The sequence below is a fragment of the Myotis yumanensis genome, unplaced genomic scaffold (assembly GCF_028538775.1).
Source record: "Myotis yumanensis isolate MYYU_CA2020_CCGP unplaced genomic scaffold, mMyoYum1.0.hap1 SCAF_8, whole genome shotgun sequence".
NCBI lineage: Eukaryota > Metazoa > Chordata > Mammalia > Chiroptera > Vespertilionidae > Myotis > Myotis yumanensis.
In genome coordinates this window covers 1,830,606-1,853,789 of record NW_027223759.1, presented here as the reverse complement: position 1 = coordinate 1,853,789, position 23,184 = coordinate 1,830,606, and the positions used below count along the sequence as shown (strand labels likewise).

General features: G+C 48.5%; 1 protein-coding gene across 3 annotated transcripts in view; it reads right to left on the bottom strand.

Annotated features, from left to right (window-relative positions):
* Window positions 1-23,184, bottom strand: part of GULP1 (GULP PTB domain containing engulfment adaptor 1) — a 147,408-nt gene that overhangs the window by 75,580 nt on the left and 48,644 nt on the right. For all 3 annotated transcript variants that reach the window (XM_070421662.1, XM_070421664.1, XM_070421663.1), the window contains exon 2: window positions 17,795-17,914. The gene's annotated coding sequence lies outside the window, so the exon portion shown is untranslated. The remainder of the gene's footprint in view (window positions 1-17,794; window positions 17,915-23,184) is intronic.

Below are 23,184 nucleotides of genomic sequence, written 5' to 3'. Positions count from 1 at the left end.
ACTTGAAAATATGTAATTTCATTAACCAAGGTCACCCCAATAAATTCAATAAAAAATTTTGTAATTAAAAAAAAAGATTATATGATCGATTGGCTTATCTGGCAGATTGAGCTATATTTGGGATAATAAGATCTAATTTATAGATGGCCTAAAAAATTCTTCTACATTATTCAATGTTTTAATTGTTGAGATTTTAATTTCCTACGGTACGTTAATTTTTTCAGTCACCGGTTGATAGTACAAATTGTTAATATATAAATCTTAGCTTTCAGCCTCAATTTGTAATCCTTCTGCTTTTAATTAATCTTACTTTCTTGAAATAATAAAATATTTTCATTTAAGGTGGAAAAAACTGTAATGGTTAGAACATAAAGCTAAAGAAAATCATCCAAAATACCCCTTGTGAGTTGGTGTTTAATTTTAAATCCTTCACTTTAGGGGACAAAAACACAGCACACACATCCCTTCTTGACAGCCAGGAAGTATGCGTCTCCCCAGGTGACTGAGCCCGGAGCCGTGTGCGTCTGGGGAGTTTATACCGATTTTGGATGATAAGATACAGCACACTAGCAGCTGACCGTCGCTTCATCTCAGAACAGCTAACGATTATTTTTAAGCGTTAATTTCAGAAAAAACCTCCCCAGGTGTTACGCTGTTGAAACTTACAACCCCACGCGTTTTGACTGCCCAGCAAATACTGCAGCCCAAGGAGAAAAAGATGCTATTTCACGTCCAACTAGGACAGACAGGCGGTATCGATGGATGATCGGTGTTAACTCCAACGTGACAGGTGCAGCTGCGATTAGATCGCGTGGGCGCGGAATTGCAAAGGGGCCCGAGGAGCATTTTCAAAAGGAGTCACTTCCGTTTTGAACGCTCTTCGTTCCTGGGGACCAGAATGGAACCAGCAGCGCCGAAACCCTGCGTTTCTAGGCGAGACACGGGGCACGGCCATGCCATCCGTGCGCTCCGGCGAGGCGAGGCTCTGCCCAGCTCTGCTGAAGACACCTCGCGTCTTCCTCGGGGGACTGAGCAAGAGGGGGGACCGTGGACCCTCGGGGGTGGAGCCCACAGAACAGGCTTTCTACACCCCGTGATCTCCCGCGAGTCGCACAGAATCCCTCTTCTGACATCGCACGAGGCCCACTTCCACCAGCAACGGGGGGACACGGAGGACCCCCCACCGATAACAACAAGATAAATGCCGCTTCGACCAGAAAACAAGGTTTTCAGATGAAGTGAGAGTGGCTTCTATTATTTTCCGGTGATGTGTTTCTTTGCTATTTTTTACTGGAATAACTATACCATATAGTTACCACCGGGAAAATTGTTAAAATTCGTCTTCCTCATGGAAGCATGGAGCAGAGGGCGTCATCTCGGAGGGAAGGTGGGGGGGGGGGGGGGGGGTGGGAGGGAGGTGATCAACCAAAGCCCTTTGTGCATCTGCAGAGCCCCTGGCACAGGCAGTGGGGTGGTGAGGGCCTGGGGCGGGGGGCGGGCGAGAAGGGGTCAAGGCGGGGAGGGGACATATGTAATACTTTCAACAGTAAAGAATTATTTACACAATAAATAAATAAAATAAAATAAAATGCGTCTTCCTTTCTGCTAATAACAAGGATCACCGAGCTATTCCAATAACCTAGAGTGCAGAGACCACTTCTGACAGGAAGTAAGTGACAAAGAGAATTTGGGGTCGTCCTAGCCAAAGCGCGTACCAACAGCATTCGGTACAGCCCCTGGGCCCTGCTTCAAGGCCCCCGTGTCCCCGAGAAGCAACCTCAGGCCATCACAACGCGGCCCCGACCCCTCAGCGATTGTGGAAAGGCGTTTCCTGTCCTGATGACTGAGATGAGGCAACAAAGGTGGAGCCCTGAGCACCAAGCAGCTCACATGCGCTCAAGTGCTGCCGCTCCTCTGGCCGCAGGGCGTCTCGCTGTCCCACCTCCGGGACGTGTTTCACGGATTTGAAACGTTTGCTGATGTAGACAAGACTTTTCAAATACAGAAATTAGAACACTTAAAAAAATCAGTCTGCCATTGCGACACGACATTTACTTAAGAATGAATAAAACTGCTTTCCATGCTTCTAGGTCTCTGGGTCTATTTTTGATCATCTCTTGACTTGGTTCATGAGATTCCACATGTGAGTGAGATCGGGTGATACTTGTCTGTCTCCGACTGGCTTCCTGCGCTCGGCATAATGCTCTGCAGGTCCCTCCATGCTGTTGCAAATGGTAAGCGTTCTTTCTTTTTTGTTGCCGTTAGTATTCCGGGTGTAGATGTACCACAGCTTTTTCAGCCGCTCGTCTGCTGAGCACTTTCCAGATCTTAACTATTGTAAACTGCGCTGCTGTGATCATAGGGCTGCAGACATCCTTTCTGATGAGTCCAGAAGGCCGGCAGGGGCGGGGCTGGGATGAGATCAATCAATGAACTGTATGCATATACTAGTATGCATCACCCAGGGACACAGACAACGGGGTGGTGAGGGCGGGGGGTGGGGGGCTGGGAGAGGTCAGTGGGGGAAAAGGAGGACCTATGTAATGCTTTCAACAATAAAGACGTTTTAAAAAAGAGAATGAATAAAACTTATTCATTAAAAACAAATGTTGAAAATATCTACCAACTGGTCCTGGATGTTCCGCGGTAAACGCCGTGTGAGCTCTGATTCAGCTTCCCACTGAACGGGCTGCACTCAGGTGCTCACGACCCTGGGCTCGCCGCGGGAGGACACACACTGTCGGGAGGACACACACTGTCGGGAGGACACACACCGTCTCTGAATGACCCGGACGTCTCCCGCCCAGGATGCCGGCGCCCGCACAGGGAAGGTGAGAGCTGCAGCCACGCCAGCTTTCTGGGGGTCGGCCCCTCACCCGCGTCTCGGGACTGAAACGTGCGAGGCTGTTAGGAGGGAAGGACACCCGGCTGAGCCCTGACACCGGGCGTCTCTGCTCGGTGGTTTGCTGCCATCGCCTGGGATAAGGTGGGTCCTTGTTCTCGTTCGGGGGCCTCAGTCAACCTCAGGTGAGCAGCTCCCTTTTAAAAACAGCTTTCTTTGCGACAGGCCAGTGAGCCAGGACAGGCGGAAGGGGAAACTGAGGCAGGGAGCTGAACACACTGGCCCAGGAACATACAGCAGGCACAGAGGCACCTCCCTAGAGACGACAGGGAGGCCTCCGCTGTGGTTCAGCTCCAGGCCCAGAAAGCGGCTGAACCAGGTGGGCGGCACCAGGCCCAGCTGCGATGACTAATGGCCCCTGCCCTGCACCCCCTGCCCTGCACCCCCTGCCCTGCACCCCCTAATCGGTGGTCCACCTGGAAAGCTGATGCATGTTCTGCTGGACTCCTCCCCCGAGGCCTCCCCTGAGAGCTGCCTTTGACAGAGATAAAAACCCTGAAGACAAAGGACCCAGCACGTGCTGGCCTCCGGGGTACACACCCTACCATTCCCTTCCCCTGTTCTCCCCCCACTTCCTCCCACACAAGGACATCTCCTGAGCCCTAAAGGGCCCCACAAGGCTTCCAACCGGGGGAGCAACGTGCAGCAGCAGCTCGTCCCAGGCTCACCCCTGACCCTGACCCCGACGCCCCTTCTCTGACTCCCCAGGGAGCGAGGGCGGCCCCGCCTGGGCCCTCCTGTCGCTGCTTCTATGCTAAGCCCGTTCTTGTTTTGCGTTCCCAGCGTTAACCGACGTTCCCTCCTGGTCACCTGCACTCGCGCTGGGGAATCTTTCCTGCATGAAGCCGAGAACCCGCACACTGCCCACCGCCCAGGCAGACCCCTCCGGGCCAGGGCCCCTTTCCGGTCACAACTTGATGCATAATTTATGGAACTCACTCACTTACCATATGCAACTCAGCGGCTTTTAGAATAATTATAAAGCTGTACAACGATCACTACAATCTAATTACATTTACCTAAAGCGTGTTCTTCACCCTGAAAGGGCCCTATGACCCCACCTAATGGAACAACAGAAGGAAGAGGGGAGACAGAGACAGAGAAGAGACAGGAAAGGACGCAGGGGGAGAAGCTGCATACAAAGTCGTGCACTTTCAAGAGTAAACACAATGCTTTCAAAATTGCAAAACACTGGAAAGATAAATTCAGTAACATTTTAAAAGTATATTTTCTCAGTTTGTCCTAGATGATTATATCTTTCCTTCCTTTTGCATTATTAATTATTATTAATTATTAATTAGTCATTGAATGGGCACAAGATTCCCAGGAAAGGGCTTTGCTAATGAGCAGTGTTGCCGTCACACGGCGCCGAGGCATCTGGTTTAGCTTTATTCTCTGCAAACATGAAGTTCGCTTGTACCCAAGAATGGTTGGGCTCCTTCCACGCTCCCCGAGGAGGTTTTTAAATAATGAAAGTATTTTCCTTTAATTCTTAATTCCAACGCTCAGTTTCAGGAGTCAGTGGTACGTGCTTTAGTTACCAGTCTTGCGCTCGCTAGTCCTGTGATGGAAGAGACGGACTATTGGCATTGCCATGCCGATGTGGCTCAGTGGTTGAGCATCATGAACCAGGACATGACGGTTCGATTCCTGGTCAGGGCACATGCCTGGGTTGTGGGCTCAATCCCCAGGAGGGGGTGTGGAGGAGGCAGCCAATCAATGATTCCCTCTCATCATTAATGTTTCTATCTCTCCCTCTCCCTTTCTCTCTGAAATCAATAAAAATATATTGGGGAAAGGAAGGAAGGAAGGAAGGAAGGAAGGAAGGAAGGAAGGAAGGAAGGAAGCTGGCATGGGCTGCAGCTTTAATTCCCTTGCTTCATCTGCTCCTCCTTTTTCAAAGGGCATATTCCAGTCCTGTTCTTTCCTTCTCCAGTGGCAAGCAGCTTTCTCTGATTCTACACGGACACATGATTTGGACTAATGTTAACATTTCCTTCAAACCTAACTGTCCTTTGAAATGTGCGAGGGCAGCAGCATAAGTCACATTCTCCAAGGCATCATGGGACTCCAGAGAGCTGTCTACCTCTTCAGCACCTGGGCCACATGTCCCCGGCGGGCACACGCAGCGCAGTCCCCGAGATAAAGTTGCTTCATTACCGAGATGAAGGGGATTTTATCGGGGATCCTTCCAGCGAGCCCTGAGATATGGACACATCGCAGGCTTCAGGCTATAGTCTTCCAAAAAAAAGTACCCCAAATGTGCCCTTTCCTCTTATCTGTGAAATGCAGTTCCCTTAGATTTACTGCTGATTCTAGCGAAGGCTCCCAAGGCCCAGATGGAAAAAGCTCTCAAGACCACGTGGCTCTACAGCCGGTGTGAGTTTGACACGCTGGATCTACAGGGAGGAATCGTAGTTACCTGTAAACTCTGTGATTGCGGGATGAAAGGGGTGAGCTTTGTTTAGGATTCTCAAATGATGCTACAAAGCATCTTTCAACACTGCATCCCAGCATCTTCAGGCTTGTCCCACATGGTAACATATCTGCTCTTATAACATCTATACTAATAAAAGGGTAATATGCTAATTAGGGAGTGGGCCTAAGCTGTCAGTAGGACATCCCCTGAGGGCTCCCAGACTGTGAGAGGGGGCAGGCCTGGCTGAGGGACCCCCCTCCCCCAGTGCACAAATTTTCATGCACCGGGCCTCTAGTTATCCCATAAAGCCAAACATTGTAACGTGTTACATAGGGGCCCTCAACACCACCTAATTCCTCTGCCATAAGCCTGTTTTAGAATTTCATTTTATTTTCTGGGGACAGCACGGACGCAGCCCCACTACCACACTGTGCAGCGAGTTGCCCAGGTGTGGAGAAATCGCAGGGGGGCAGCCCACCCCGAGGGCATTTCTGATCACGGTATTTCCCCTGCAGGTAAGTACCTGTTTCGTAATATAAAACAGTCACGCGCATGAATTCCGCCGAAGAAATTATCAATGACTCTAACTGTACAGTTTGTTCTTGGAAGAGACCAGAACTATTTTTGTCAGTGGGTGTGATTTCAAAATGTACACAGGTTCACGAACACGGCAGCTGAAATCATCTCCCGTCACAAATATTATTTTAGAACAGGACAGAATGCTGAGCCCTGAGCTGGTGCAAGTGTCTGTTTAGTGACTAACAGTGGTGAGCTCTCAGGGGAACGCCACGCTCGAGGGATCGAGCTTCCTCCTGAACGCTCTGCACCCTTTTGAACTCTGGGAGGGCAAGCATCTGATCCGGCAAATCTGCACTCCGTTCTTGCTAAATTAAGCTCTTTAAAAAAATCACAAATCACTTTTTCCAGTGAAGATCCCTGACGTGTTATGATTTAGAATAAGTGCCTACTGGCTAGAATCGTCCTGGTAACTAAAACATTATCTGTCTCGCGGGCATACAGCTGTTGTCGATATTTCAATTAAAATATATTCATGCAGCTTCTTTTCAAAGAAAAGGATGAAGATTTCAGGAAACTAGACCCATAACAGTAGCTGGTCATCAAGCAGAAGCATATAAAAGGCAGTCGTCAATGCTAAACACATTCCTTAAAAACGCCATTTTAATGCAATAAAATAAACTTAGTGTTCAGTAAGCAGATTGAAATTGGAACTTCTCTCAACAAACACAATGACCCGCCTGTCTCATACCCCTGACTCCCCAGGTCGTCATTTTAACATTCAGTCAGTATTAGTGCATAAGGTGAAGATACAGATTTTTTAAATTATACACCTCCGTTATCCTATATAATAAACCCTAATACGGAAATTGACTGGACGGCAGAACGACCAGTCGCTATGACATGCTCTGACCAACAGGGGCAGGAGCTCAATACAGGAGCTGCCCCTAGTGGTCAGTGCGCTCCCACAGGGGGAGTGCTGCTCAGAGGCAGCGGCAGGAGCCTCTCCCACCTCCGCTGCAGGTGGGTGGTAAAGAGCGAGGGGTCCTGGACTGCGAGAGAGATGTCTGACATCCCCGAGGGGTCCCGGACTGCTGGAGGGTACAGGCCGGGGCTGAGGAACGCGGCCCTCCCCCCCCCCCCCCCCCCCCCACCAGTGCATGAATTTCATGCACCAGGCCTCTAGCTTAGAGATAATGTCAAAGAATTTGAAAATCCAAAAGATACATAAAAGGGATACATTTACTTCTCTCAAGAAACAGCCCATCTTTAAAAGCAGTAACAAGGTGCCTCTCCATCACCAGCCCCTTAGGTAATCAGTGCTGACTGAGAACTTCTCCTGTGGCTGAGGTCATGAGCGAACTAGACTTGGAGGCAGCTTCTTTGCGTCAGGAAAGTCAGCAGGTTTTAGAAGCCGCACCGGTGACGGGAGTGACGGGAGGAACAGCAGGTGCGCTGGCGGCACAAGCCGGGGAGCCGGGGCCGGGCGGAAGCTCCAGCGGGCTCAGGGGAGGGGCGTTTCAACTGCAGCTTGAAAGGTGAGGGAAGCTGGCCAGGCAGAGGGGACACTGTGTGCAGAGACTCGAAGGTGCACAAACCTGCCGTTCGAAGAACTGACAGTGGATGAAGGAGGAGGAAGAGCTGAGTCAGACAGACCGTAAAGAAACCTGCTGGTCCCCTTAGGCTTTGCAATGGAAGCAGGTGCAATTTCTTTAAAATACACACATAATGGAGTGACCAACAAAACAAGACCCGAAGCAGGGGGCCTGGCACAGACCGACATGCCGCGATGTGGGTCAGGGGCACGAGGAGAGATAAACCAAAGAACTTATATACTTAGGCACAGCCGGGGACACGGCCAATAGGGTGGTGAAGACCTGGGGGGAAGGGGGGGGAGGAGGGGGAAGGGGGTAGAAAGGGGAGACATCTGTAATACTATCAACAATAAAAAGTATATATGTATATATTATTTTTAATATTTTTATTGACTTCCAAGAGGAAGGGAGAGGGAGAGAGAGAAACATCAAAGATGGGAGGGAATCATTGATTGGCTGCCTCCTGTACACCCCCTACTGGAAATCAAGCCCAAAATCCAGGCATGTGCCCTTGGCCAGAATCAAACCTGGGACCCTTTTGGCTGCAGGCTGACGCTCTATCCCCTGAGCCTAACCGGCTAGGGCAACAATAAAAAGTATATTTTTTAAAATAAAATAAAAAGGCATGACTTACCTACAAAAAAATTTTAAGTAAAATACATAAAAACATATCCAGTTCTCCTAAACATGAAACGCAAACTGTCCTTACATATATACTACACCCTCCTGCTGGGAGACCTTAAATCTGCATGTGATTTGCATATTAATATGTGTGTATTTTTGAAGTGGAAACTAAAGGAAGGATGAAAAGGCTGTTACTGTAGCTCAGGGAATCTGACGGTAGAGAAACACAGGCTGCCCCTGAGGATGGGAGAAAAGGGACTGCATTCTATTTCAAAGGCTGAATGGACCTACTTAGCTCCTAAAAGTCAGGGGCTGAGGCCACAGCCGGTTCGGCTCAGTGGATAGAGCGTCGGCCTGCAGATCAAAGGGTCCGGGTTCAATTATGGTCAAGGGCACGTATCTTAATTGCAGGCTCCTCCCCAGCCCAGGCCCTGGTCAGGGCTCATGCAGGAGGCAACCAATTGATGAGTCTCTCTCACATCGATGTTTCTCTCCGTCTTCCCCTCTCCCTTCCACTGGAAAAATATCCTCGGGTGAGGATTAACAAACAAGCAAATAAATATATGAAAGAATGAATGAATGAATGAATGAATGAAAGTCGGGGCTGAGGAGGGTGACAGTGACCTCTGAGCTATGACTCAGCAGCAGGAGATGCCGGTGGCTGGGAGGCTGGGACAGAGTGACTCGGGACGGGGCGGCTTTAGAACAACTCTCATCAAACCTCCCCCTGGAGGAGCTCCTGCCTCCTGAAGGCGGACGATGGTGGGAACCCGCCCGGAGGCTCCACAGGGAAGGGGAGAGCACATGCTATCGCACTTACACGCAGCGGCGGCCAATCCCAGGGAAGACACGGGCTGTCATACAGTATTTACTGCCGATGAGGAGCAACGAGGGCACAGTTCACTGGTTTTGCCAAACCTCCAGCGTTTGCCTGTAAAATTGGACAGCGAGGCCCTGCTCCTGCGAGATGGCATCCCCGAGGGGGAGACGGCTGGTCATCAAGGGGACGCCAAGCAGACTTGAGAGCAGGTAGAACGGGCCTCCTTTGCCACCATGAGGCTAGAGACGATGCTGTGATTGCAGCGTGTAGGTATGAAATGTGCCACGGAGCCCCGGGCGGCTTTGAGGGGAGAATGAGTGTTATCCTGAGACGAGATCAAAGCCCTGAGGCGGACACCCGCCCGGAGCCTGGGGAGCACCGCGGGGACTCGTCCGTCAGGCCCTCAGCACCTCGCCTGCGACTGCTGTCCTGTCTCCACCCGGCAGCCACCCCACAAGTCAAGGCAGAAGCCCCCGGACTGGGGCCGGCACGGAAAACCCGTGGAAAACGCCCTAAGGCGCAGCTGCAGACCTACCGGCCGAAAACATCACCGGTGACTCGCAGTCAACTCGCCCATCTGTGTCCCCAACATTCGAACACACCGGCTAATCCCATCACATAACAGAAGCAGCTCAACAACGCGACCAGTGAAACTGCTGTGAACCCAGATTCTGACCCGAACTAGAAAACATGCCCAGAAAACTACAAACTGAACACTGACTGTCAGGGACGAGAAGAGGAGGGATCGGAGGGCCTGAGAGGGGAGGAGAGGGGAGGAGAGGGGAGGAGAGGGGAGGGGAAGAGAGGGGAAGAGAGGGGAGGGGAGGAGAGGGGAGGAGAGGGAAGGGAAGGGGAGGGGAGGAGAGGGGAGGAGAGGGGAGGGGAGGAGAGGGGAGGAGAGGGGAGGGAAGGGGAGGAGAGGAGAGGGGAGGAGAGGGGAGGGGAGGAGAGGGGAGGGAAGGGGAGGGGAGGAGAGGGGAGGGGAGGGGAGGGGAGGGGAGGGGGAGGGGAGGAGAGGGGAGGGGAGGGGAGGGGAGGAGAGGGGAGGGGAGGGGAGGAGAGGGGAGGGGAGGGGAGGGAAGGGGAGGGGAGGGGAGGGGAGGAGAGGGGAGGGGAGGAGAGGGGAGGGGAGGGGAGGGGAGGGGAGGGGAGGGGAGGGGAGGGGAGGGGAGGGGAGGGGAGGAGAGGGGAGGAGGCGGGAGAAGATGAAGCAGGTGGTGCGTCCAGCACGCAGCCGGATGGCAGATGTGTCAGGAGATCAGGAGAGGGTGGCCCGGGAATGCTGACGAGGTGTTTGATTCTTGGATTAAAATGCTTTCACGCTGTAGAACAACGATGTTGAACCCGTGTGCGTAAGAATTTTCCCACAGGCCACACCTGACTGTCCAGGGCACTGGCCTCTTCCCCGTAGACCAGTGATGGCGAACCTATGACACGCATGTCAGAGGTGACACGCGAAAAAATCAACTCACTTTTTTGGTTGATTTTTCTTTGTTAAATGGCATTTAAATATATAAAATAAATATCAAAAATATAAGTCTTTGTTTTACTATGGTTGCAAATATCAAAAAATGTCTCTATGTGACACGGCACCAGAGTGAAGTTAGGGTTTTTCAAAATGTTGACACGCCGAGCTCAAAAGGTTCGCCATCCCTGGCCATAGACTGTCGGACAGGAAAATGACGGCCAACACGACCACAGCCATCTGGTGCGAATGAATCAAAATTACACCTATTTCTCCGTCAGACGGGCAAAACGCACATCTCCTGGTGTGCCGCGGGGTTTGGTCATTAGCTTCTGTGCTGTGAGACGGAAACGGCGGAGCGGCTGCAGGAGGGGCCGTGGTACAGGGCGGACCCGCCTGGGTTCGAACCCCATCCCTGCCACGTGACCTCGGGCGAGGTCGCTGCCCTGCTCTGTGCTGCACTTTCTCCTCCAGAAACCGCCCCCGAGGAGTAAAGATGTTCATGGGTGCAGACAGCTCAGAACAGTGCCCCTCACAGACCACACTGCACGTAGCTTTGCCATTATTATTATTATTATTATTATTAAATATATTTTCATTGATTTCGGAGAGGAAGGGAGAGGGAGAGAGAGAGAGAAACATCCATGATAAGGGAGAATCATGGATAGGCTGCCTCCTGCACGCCCCACACTGGGGATGGAGCCTGCAACCCGGGCCTGTGCCCTGACCGGGAATCGAACTGTGACCTCCTGGTTCATAGGCCGATGCTCAACCACTGAGCCACGCCGGCCGGGCGCCATTATTGTTATTAACGTTATTTATGCTGCGTGGGGCAATACTCACTCAGGGGTTGAGAGAACTCCACTCGAGATTGGGGTTTTGTGAAAGGCCCATCACCTCCAAGCAGATGGAGCTTCCAGTAAAACTCCACGTTCACAGCACTAAAGTCAAACTGTGCACGGGACACGTCCTTCACACTGTTCCTGGGACGGTCTAACTACGTAAATGACAGAGGGTGTGCAAACTTGCTTGGAAAAAAGTCAGAATCCCCACTCAGATGAGTCAAATGCAAGCTTATGCCCCTTTTCTAGTATAATTATTGTTATCTATATATTTTTATAAAAGTAAGGAACCAAGAAACTTATTTCCAGTGTAGACATTCATTGCGTATATTCAACACTATGTTTAAGAAAGAGGAACTGGCCCTGGCCGGTGTGGCTCAGTGGCTAGAGCAGTCGTGGGCAAACTACGGCCCGCGGGCCGGATCCGCCCCGTTTGAAACGAATAAAACTAAAAAAAAAAAAAAAGACCGTACCCTTTTATGTAATGATGATTACTTTGAATTTATATTAGTTCACACAAACACTCCATCCATGCTTTTGTTCCGGCCCTCCGGTCCAGTTTAAGAACCCACTGTGGCCCTCGAGTCAAAAAGTTTGCCCACCCCTGGGCTAGAGCGTCAGCCTGCGGACCAAAGGGTCTGGGTTCAATTCCAGTCAAGGGCACGTACCTCGGTTGCAGGGTCCTCCCAGGCCTGGGCCCTGGTCCGGGCGTGTGCAGGAGGCAACCAATCGATGTGTCTCTCTCACATCAATGTTTCTCTCTGTCTTTCCCTTTCTCTTCCACACTCTCTAAAAATCAATGGAAAAATATCCTCGGGTGAGGATCAAAAAATAAATAAATACATACATAAAAATGTTAAAAAAAAAAGAAGAAGAAGAAGAAAGTGTCTGCTTACTTCGTAGCTATTAACAAGTCATGTGTTGAATTTAATACTATCCTTAAACAGCAACATTTTTCTATTTCCTCCTGTCGGGATTAGCAAATAATTTTATTAATGAAGCAAAGCAACCAATTCTATTTAAGCAATTATCAAAATTTGAAGGAAAAAAACAGAACGACCCAGACTGCCACATACACGTCAAATGATTCTCGCACCACAGGCACAGCCAGCGCCCGGCCTTCTGGGAAAGTCATTATGAGGCATTGATTGTCCTGTGCTATCTCTTGGTAACTCCACAAAAAAAAGGAAATTACCTAAAAATAACTTAAGCGTTTTAATTGCACCACCATGTCATCCAGTATGTGTTCATGGAATCGTGGGTTTAACATTCTGAAACTGGGCAGAAAAGGACAGAAGGACGTGGAAATATGTGGAGTAGATTTCATGTTGAAGCTGACTTTGCATTCCAGAAATCTAAACACCCCTCGAGGCTTCTAGAAATTAGTGAAATCCTCTCGGGAATGCTCGGTCTAATTCCCTTCATAGCAACCTGGCATTAGGACAGCTTACATAAAGGATCCAGATCTGTGATTTATTAAGTTGTTCAGACACTGAGGCAGTTTTCAAAATCAAGTGAAAAATGCTTTGTAATTTATTTAATAGATCTAATTTATTTTCTGCATTAAGTCCAAAAGGAGTCATTTTTCTGATTTATTAAATACCTAATTAACCATACAAGAATGTACAATCCATATCCTCATGTATATTTCAAGATACTTTATGAAATACCTGGCTCAGGTAGTATAACTCTTTATTAGTTCACAACTCCTTTCCCTCCTAACTCAAAAGATACCTAATCCAAAAATAAATCTCTCTATATAAAACCCTAATATGCAAATAGACTGAATGGCAGAATAACTGACCAACCGGTCACCATGACGTGCGCTGGCCACCAGGGGGTGCACGTGGAACATGGCGGGTGTTGGCTGTGGCGGGATGGTGGAGCAGGTGAGCGGGGTCGCCAGACCAAGGCAGGGCACTGGACGTTGTCATCAGGGCGAGCCTCTGGTCGCTACTGAAAATTTTTTGCTTCCACGCACTGAGGTCCCACCCGGCGCTCGCACCCGCTGCCGGCACTAGAGCTGCCACTAGAGCCGCCACTTGTACCTGCTGCCGGCACCAGAGCCACCACTTGCACTGGCTGCCAGCACCTGGCACCGGCCCCAATCACTTGGTGCCATCTGCAGGTGCAAGCTGCAGCTGCTGCCCCAATCGCCCCGCAGGAGCAGGGGGAGGTGGAGAAGCCCTCAGGGGCAATAGGGGCCAGCAGCCGTCTCTCACACCTGCTCCTGGTGCTGGCCCCAATTGCTCCACACCATCAGCGAGTGCGAGTGGGGCCAGTGCCCTCAGGGCGTGGGAGCAGCGATGGTGGGAGCAGGGCTGCTGGAAGACAGGGGACCCGGGGCCGCAATGGGAGGGGCCAGGTGGGGGCATGGAGGATGGGCGGAGACTCGCCCCTGTGCCCACCACAGCCTTGCAGCCCACAGTTCCTTTCAAGGTGCACAAATTTGTGCACTGGGCCCTAGTATATAAATAAATAAATATGCCTAATTCTTCAGATCAGTTACATTTTTAAAAACACTTATGTGCCTGGGTGGTGTGGCTCAATGATTTAGCATCGACCTATGAACCAGGAGGTCACAGTTCAATTCCCGGTCAGGACACATGCCCAGGTTGTGGGCTCGATCCCAGTGTGGGGGCCGCAGGAGGTAGCCATTCCACGATTCTCTCTCATCATTGATGTTTCTATGTTTCTCTCCCTCTCCTTTCCTCTCTGAAATCAATAAATATATATTTTTAAAAATCGGTAATTGATAGAAACTCTTGGGACGTGGGTGTGATTACTACATGATGCAGAGGCTTGTATACTCGGGTGTTGTTCCAGAGATGGTCACCTGGTCACAAAGTTTGCCGCTTAACCCATCAGACCACTCACTGATGAATCATGCATGCAGTTTACAAGTCATGCTTCGCTAATTTCCTTCTCCGAGACGGCCACTTCCATTTCCATATGGATTTACATTAGTAAACTTTAAATGCAGGACCTACGGTCAGGGGAAAGGAATGGTTTCCTGGGTTTCTGCAATGGCTTATGGGTTTTCTTCTGTATGTAAATGTGGCTGAGGCCTGAGGCAGCCCCGAACAGGGTGTGAATTTGCCCTCCACTGAGGTACTTCCCTAGGACTCTCTCCAGACCAGAGTGCCATCAGTCAATTCTTTTGCCCCCATTTGTCTTTATGTATACAAAATGTCCTTTGAAAAATGCCCTCCATGCTCTAAAAATGTAAAAATGGACATCATGCTCTAAAAGCACATGAAGCCATTTTATAAAGGTACCAGAGGCCGGTGCAAGAAATTCGTGCACTGAGGGTGTGGAGGTCCCTCAGCCCAGCCTGTACCCTCTCCAATCTGGGCCCCCTCGAGGGATGACCAACTGCTGGGATTGGGCCTAAACGGGCAGTCAGACATCCCTCTCACAATCCGGGATTGCTACCTCCCAGCCGCTCACCTGCCTGCCTGCCTGATTGCCCCCTAACTGCTCCCCTACCAGCCAGATTGCCCCCAACTGCACTCCCCTGCAGGCCTGGTTATCCCTAACTGCTCTCCCCTGCCGGCCTGATCACCCACAACTGCCCTCCCCTGCCGGCCATCTTGTGACCACATGGGGGCGGCCATCTTGTGCGAGGGTGCGATGGTCAATTTGCATATTACCTCTTTATTATATAGAATTACTCCTAAACAAGGGAAGGTTTTGGTATAATAAAGGACACCTCAGAGCATACACAATTAGTTTGCACTACAAGACCCACAATGAGTTCACCACTTCACAACATAGAGACCAACGTAGCTGATGAAGATCACTTTGCCAGGTTTCACTATTTCATTCAAATAGGAATGAATTTACAAAGGAGCCACTCATTACAACTACATACTATATAAGTATACAGAACTTTTTTTTCCCTTTAAATCTCTTCACTAAATGAAAACCAATGTTATTGTTATACAGGTAAAGATGAACTTGAAGAGTATTAATCATTAGAACAGAAGTATCATTTACTTAGATAGATGTACTGAATGTAAACTTTAAATGCAGGACCTACGGTCAGGGGAAAGGAATGGTTTCCTGGGTTTCTGCAATGGCTTATGGGTTATTTTCTTCTGTATGTAAATGTGGCTGAGGCCTGAGGCAGCCCCGAACAGGGTGTGAATTTGCCCTCCACTGAGGTACTTCCCTAGGACTCTCTCCAGACCAGAGTGCCATCAGTCTAACCCATTCACACAGAGGGAGCAGGAGAAATTACATTTCTCTTCCTTTCTGCCACTTTCCTAACATTGCTTCCCGCTCTGTCATCTGTTTATGCCCCTCGCTGTCCTGAATGACTGCATCATCTGACACTTTCTGCCCCGGAGACTGGACGTCCACGCGGACGCATCTCTTACTGTTCCTAAAAGCTTAAGAATGTGAATCCAGCCATAACCGGTTTGGCTCAGCGGGTAGAGCGTCGGCCTGTGGACTGAAGGGTCCCAGGTTCGATTCCGGTCAAGGGCATGTACCTGGGTTGCGGGCACATCTCCAGTAGGGGGCGTGCAAGAGGCAGCTGAATTGTTTCTCTCTCATTGATGTTTCTAACTCTCTCCCTCTCCCTTCCTCTCTGTAAAAAAATCAATAAAATATATTAAAAAAAAAAAAAAAAAAAGAATGTGAATCCAAACTTCGAGATTTACAGTCTCAAAACAAAAACTCTCTCTCCCGGTCACGTTCCCTTGGCCTTGCCCTTCTGCAAGACATACCCGGCGCCGTACTGTGACGTGTTCTCAGGGCCCCCCCTGAGGGTGCCATCAGCATCGCCCTTCCCTTCCCTTCCTCCCTGGCACTCAGCACACCCACCGGCCCGAAGGAGCTGAAATATGTTTTATGTTGCCAGATTTTACTGAAAATGGGAAGACACAGGAAGCTGATTCTCTACCTTCCTGCCCTAACGCCCACGGTCACCACCTCATTCAAATAACCAGAGCGCTGAGGCTCACGGTCAGGGCACGTCTGCACAACCATCAGCTGAGGAATGTACACTCGCCATCCGCTGCCAATGATGTGCTGGAAGCCGGTCCACCCTTGCTGATTGACGCAGTCGCTGCCGGAAAGTAACATCTGCACAGCTTATGTTTCAAGGGACCTGGCGTATATGGCATATCTTTGCTTCCCCCTCTTAGCGCTATGTGTTTTAACCAGGACCACCTCCCTGAGAAAGGTTGTTTCTCCAGGTGGGGATTTTTCCCTGGAATTAGGGATTAACAGGACTAAGGAAGAGAATAAATCAGTAAAGCCCCCTAGTGTTACAGAAATACCATGTACTACTTATGAAGAACTTGGACTAAGACTGTAGGCAATAAATTTTGGACTTGTTGGGCCCACATCCCCAGGGGTCTGCCCACCAGGGAAAGCACCAAAGCCTATACCCCTGGAGACCCACCAACACAGGGCAGTCCCAGGGAAGGCAAACAGCGAGGCTGGGAGGACATAACCTTTACTGGGTAGGATAAACTCCTTCAGCCACTCCCTTGTAGCCTATCAGTAGAGCAGTGACCTTGGAATAGCCCTTGTAATGGAACATAGAGATTAACCTAGACAAGATTAAAACCAAGAGAACTAGATAGAGACAGGATTATGGAAATGAAACTAGGAACTGTAGAAGGTTTCCTGAACCATGATGTAATTATAGAGGCATGCTTATGGGATCAAATAGTATAAATATAGATGTAATAGAATAATAAAGAGAGAACCCAACCATGCTGATCAACTAAACACTGTCTCTGTGTCCTTCATTCTTCGCCGACTCCGTCCACACCTTTGGGAACCCCTGGACCTGCTGGGGCTGGACCCCAACAATGATGTGTTTTAGACTCGGGGCAAAGACCATGCACATATAATACTCCCTTTCCTTCCAGGCTCAGGTATGTAAGGGAGACAGTGGCTGAACATATGCGAGCAGAGGATGCTACCGCTTGCAACAAAAATTTAGAATCTTAACTTTGATTTTTTTCTTCCACATAAACTAGGTTTTGTTAGGAAAATTCTTTGAATATATATATATTTAAGTCAACATGTCAACAAACATTTTCAAAAATGGCTGATGAAATGGTAACTCATTACCACCTTCTGGAGGTATTTTCAGCAAGAAGAATAAGAAGCCTTTAAAATATTACAATCATAGAAACAGTGATGCAAATTTTAGTAACTCTACTAATGAAAAATGAGTGAAGTATATATCAATCTATAAGCATATTTTCTGAATAGTAAACACATCTAAAAATATTTTAAAAGCTTTTGCTCGTATTAACTGATACCATGAAAACTATGAAACACTAACTCATGATCAAATAAGACAAAATAGATTATTACAAAAATAAAGAAATTCAACAGAGAATACATAGAATATTATCTCAACTTTGTGTAAAGGGAAAAACCAACAAAACGAAAAAATCAAATGATAGAGAACAAAAGTGATGGAAGTTATTTTTAGAAAACAGGCTCATTCGTGATTTTATTTTGCTTTTACGTATTTTACCAACTTCTTTTTAAATGTTCGGCACAAAATAAAAACATTTCTGTCATTTCTCTTTTTTTTCAAAACGGTTTCAAGTATGTGAACAAAGTCTCCTTCTTCTTACCTGGCTGTGTCGGCCTGGAAGGCGACAGGCACTGACGCGGGGCGTCCCGATCACGCAGTGGCCAGCCGCGTTCTCCCTCAGCCACACCCTCTCCTCGGTGTGTGTGTCGGATGGAATCACCTAGAAGTAGAAATAGCATGAAAACTGGGCTTAGTAGAATGAATCAGTAATTACTTGTATGTGTATCTCAATATAGAGGTTGCCATACATGTTCTAAAATTCTAGTCCTTTCCTGTGAACGTTAAGGAAGTGGCCGACTAGGACAGCCAGGGTGAAGGATGTATGTTTTTTGAAAAGGGAGAGGAGCCGGTGGCTACATAAGGCAAACAGCAAGGCTGCCAGGCGAGAAACTCAAAGTTCCAACCCACCGACGGCACCCCTCTTCCCTCAGCTACCATCAGCCCGCCCCTCTCCTCTCCCCTCCTTCTCGGATTAGCTGGTCAGCCTGATGGAGCCCACGGCCCTGCCCAGGAGGGAGAGGGCGAAAGGGAACTTCAGGAAGCATTTGTCCACCTGAGCTTTCACTCTGTTGGAGGCAGCGGGGCAGGCGCCAGGGGTGGACCCTTGGGGTCAGACCGGCCTGGGGGCAGCAGCCTTTCGGCTGGGACAGCAGTCAGAGGCAGGACTCCGTCTGTAGGAGGACACTTACGTATAACACGGCGAGAGGCGAGGAGGACGGACCTCGTACAAGCAAGGGGCGTAGGAAACTTGGGGGCGAGGCAGGTAAAGGCGACTGGCCTGTGGGGGGCGGGGGGGGGGGGGAGCTGGAGCCCTGGGTCCTGTCCTAAGGGTTTAAGGGCCGAGGTGTTAGGGGAGGCCCCGGGGAAGATCCAATAGAACATCCAGCACTTCCCAGGTGTGTCCTCTCAGGGGTGTGGTCTCCACTGACTGGCCGGCACCAGGGTGAGGTCATTATCAAGGCAGCTGGGCCCCCGGGGCAGCTGGGGCTGGTTTTGCTGCTTTTCTGGGCCTGGAGCTGACATACTATTGAGGCCTAGAGGTTATCTCCAGGGAGGAAAGGTCAGGGGGTCAAACCACATGACCATCCATATGCTAAGGAGGAAGGTCACCTGGGGGAAAGCCCGCCTGCCACTGTCCATGGCTGGGCACCTGGGCTTCCCCTGGGGCCCTCCTGTCCTGGCCCTGTCCTGGCCCTGCTCATGCTCAGGGCTGACTGCCCCCCACTTCCACTCTGACCCCCAGGGAGAGCATTTAGGGAGCTGCTCCCCCCACCCCCTCCTCCTGTGCAGCTAGAACAGGCACTGCAGCTGGTGTAGATGTTTACATTTTATGCCAACAAACAGAGGGCTTTCCTTCCAGAGGCAACAGCAGTCGTGTCTCCCCTGAATGCGGGATTTTCAAATGTACCTCTGACCTACATCCAAATCGTAGCAGCAGAAGTCAGGTTAGTATCTCTTCTTACCACAAGAGCAACGAGCGTTTGTTTTCTATTGGGGGGCAACGGTGGGGGGAAAATATATGAAAACAAATCTGTTCTGTTCTGCCTCCTTCCATAACTTTGATAGAGGCCACTGGCGAAGACCGAGCTATATTTCTTACTCTTTTAAATCATACCAGGCAGATCTCAAACAGTTTATTTCATCCTGTTTGCACCTGTGCCATCTGCAAGCTAACTTTTCCATCTTCAACACAATTCTCTTCAGAGGCCTACTTATCTATTCGTTGATTCTATTCTTTTTCACTTTCTAACACAACTTTAGAGACAAAACTCGGGGCACCTTACTTTCTGTGGCCCCAGAGGCAAACTCTGAGGAAATAATTCAAGTAAAGACGTTGATTTAGGGGAGTCTAAGGGAGAAGGGTTATAGGCAGACCATTAATAGTATCTAAAATAAAGGCAACAATTTTAAAATTTGGATTGAAATATGAGCAGGGTGTATTTTAAGACCATTTATAAGTATTTATAATTTTATTTTTTAAAATATATTTTTATTGATTTCAGAGAGGAAGGGAGAGAGATTGAAACATCAATGATGAGAGAGAATCACTCATCGGCTGCCTCCCCCAAGCCCCTCACTGGTCATGTGCCCTTAACAGGAACCGAACCCAGGACCCTTCAGTCCACAGCGACGCTCTATCCACTGAGTCAAACCGGCTAGGGCGGTATTTATAATTTTAATGAGAAAATGTTTATCTAGCCAGCAATGCCATTATTAAATCATATGGTATGCTCTTAGCGTTAATGGGTTGTAGGGTATGTGACTAATATAATGAGTGTTATCTTTCCTCAGAATGTGAAGGCTGAGTCTTAGCACATTCTCCCATCGCTGGAAGGAGCTTTGTTCACCCTGGACAGGACGTTTCAACAAGACACAGCTGAGGTGACCGTGAAACTAGGCCGAGAGTCCCCAGGGACTCGCCAGCTCGTCTTTCTGTCTTGGGAAGAGGGAGGGAAAAGGAAAGGCAGGATTAGTTCATTTTTGTGTGTGTTTTGTTTTGTTTTTAGCGAAGTGGTAATTTCCCTATTTATTTTGTGCGACTATTAGTCTCAGAAGTAAGAAATCACCCAAGATAACACAAGTAACTTTGCTAACCAGACTGTTAAAAAACAAAACAAAAAAACACCTCCAAAATATTAGAGCAAAGTAAATATTTTCCTTAAACTACTCAACGTAATTCAAGTTACATCCCCAGGGAGTTATTTCTCTCTCACATGGACTGAAACCCGTTCTCACTGTGGGAAATGCTTTTCAACTTGGAATGGGCCATGCAATGCGACAGAATAAAGAACAGCCCAGAAACGCCGACTGAAAAACAGGAATCAACGCGGCCGGCTCCTGTCGTTCGTTCTTCGTGCAGGAAGATGTCATGCTCTGAAATGACCGCATGATTCCACGTCTGACGTGATTAGATTTGCTCAGGTACAGGGCATTTTAAATAGTTTTAGCAACAATGAGAGGTGTTTCTGAGCTGCTCTTTTGAACATGTTTTTATTTTAAAAGATAAAAATCTTGATTTCCAATTCAAATGATTCTTTACATTTTAGAAGCATAATGCACTCAATTTTATACTCTTTTGCCACCATTTATTACATATTCTCATGAAATTTAAAAATGTTTATGAAGTCAAAGGAAGCCTGCCAAACCTTTCATTTTTCCCAACAGTATTAGTTTAAAAAAAACCCCACATTATTAATGTTGCAATATGACCAAATGCTTCAATTTGTTAATGCAACACTTATATCTTTAAATATTCCATACACAATAAAACCAAACTAAACAAACAAGCCAAGCTAAAAGGTGAAAACCAAGGCCTCCATTATCATGACCTTAAAACAGGGGTGGGCAACCCCTGGCACGTGTGCGAAACATGGCAGGCCAGTAACTTTTGCTGGCACGTGAAACCCTCTCTTATAATCTTCCATTTACAATTTTTTTCTTAATATCGACTTTTTTATTTTTCAGATAAATTCAGTGTAGGTGCATCTTAGATAAATAATTTTACATAACAAGTTATCTTAAAGACCATAGACATGGATTGACGAGAGAGGGGAAGAGCAATTTCTATGCCTCTGCCTTAACTCTCCCTGCCTTCCTAGATCCGACCAGTGTTTTGGTTTCATCACATACGCTTGTGAATCTTTGTTCTCAGTGATGAATTTTGTTAAGTCTCGTAGTAGGAGTAGCCTGACGGATGAAAGTAGTAGCTCGTGCATTTCTCTGAAGGTCACGAAATAGAAACCTGATGTAAAATCTCTGTCATCAGTGATGCAGCAGCAAAAGTCCCACTGATAATATCAAACAGAGTCATAAAGTTTTCTGTCGGACTATCAGTGTACATGTATACATTAAAAAATAAATGTATTTTTCATCATCATATACTGTGTTTTTGTTGCTAGAATGAATTTTATTATTTCTTCAAGGTTCTTCACATACGTACACCTTAAGAGATAACAAGTAGGCTTAACATGTTCTCAAAAAATTAGGGTTGGCGCGCAGAAAAATTTTGAGCCAGAGATTTTGCTGGTTTTGGCACGCACTCACAAAAAGGTTGCCCACCCCTGCCTTAAAACCTTTTCAAAATCATTTACTACTGATTTTTCTTTTCTTAGCTGGCTCCAAGAATTTAGCGATATTTCAATCTAATTTGCAGAATGCTGCAAAAAAAAAGTTTTCCTGAACAGTCATTTCTCATCCACTACAGGCATCTAAATTCAATATACAAAATCAGATCCTTGGCCTATAACTGTCTTTTTTCATTTGTGTTTTTTTCTTCCTTTGTCCTGTGATTTTAATTATGGAAATCGTACAATCCTCATTCTAACTGCTCAAGCCAGAAACCTGCACAGGCATCATTAATTCCTGTTGTTTCTCTTGCCATTTATGTGCAGTTCCATCGAATGAATTTACTTCTCCTTAATACAGAAACTCCCTTCTAGTTTCCTCTCCACCTGTCCATTCCAGCCGGCCCACAGCAGCCACCCATGGGTCCTCTAACCAGCTGTCTGGCCGCATCGCCCTCCGGCCGGCCAAGTGCCTTCGCACCTTCCTGAGAGATGAATGCCCCACTGTTTGCCCCCTGACGCTTAGGCAACGGGCACAGCCATGGTGCCTTGGGGTGGCTGCCATCATGCCTGGGGCAGTCATTTCCGGGCATGTTAGTCTCTTCATTGAGGGGCTGGCATACCTGTACCCCTGGCCCCAAGGTGAGCTGGAAAGTTAACTTAGTTCATTAAAGCAACGTTCACTGAGCACCCACTGATGCCCAATCATATCAGTCATTAGGGCAGCGGTTCTCAACCTGTGGGTCGAGACCCCTTTGGCGGTCGAACCACCCTTTCACAGGGGTCGCCTAAGACCATCCTGCATATCAGATATTTACATGACGATTCATAACAGTAGCAACATCACAGTTATGAAGTAGCAACGAAAATAATTTTATGGTTGGGTCACGACATGAGGAACTGTATTTAAAGGGCCAGAAGGTGGAGAACCACTGTGTTAGGGAGAGGAGAGCAGTGGACATCCTCCCTCGCGTTTGTCAGTGTGTTAAGAGCTCGGTTAATGCAAGGTCAGGTGTGGGAGAAACATCGAGAAGGCGGAACTGTGGACCTTCAGGTTATTTTTTTAATATATTCTTATTGATGTCAGAGAGGAAAGGAGGGGGAGAGCGATAGAAGCATCAATGATGAGAGAGAATCACTGGTTGGCTGCCTCCTGCATGCACCCTGCTGGGGATGGAGCCGCAACCCGGGCCTGTGCCCTGACCGGGATTGGAATCGTGACCTCCTGGTTCATGGTCGATGCCCAACCACTGTCCACGCGGGCCCGGCTGGGCCTTCAGTTTCGACGTGATTCAGTGAAAAGGCTGGGGACGCTGTCAGCAGGGGCCTCGGAAACAAAGGCGCAGGAAGAGGGAGAAACGCGCCT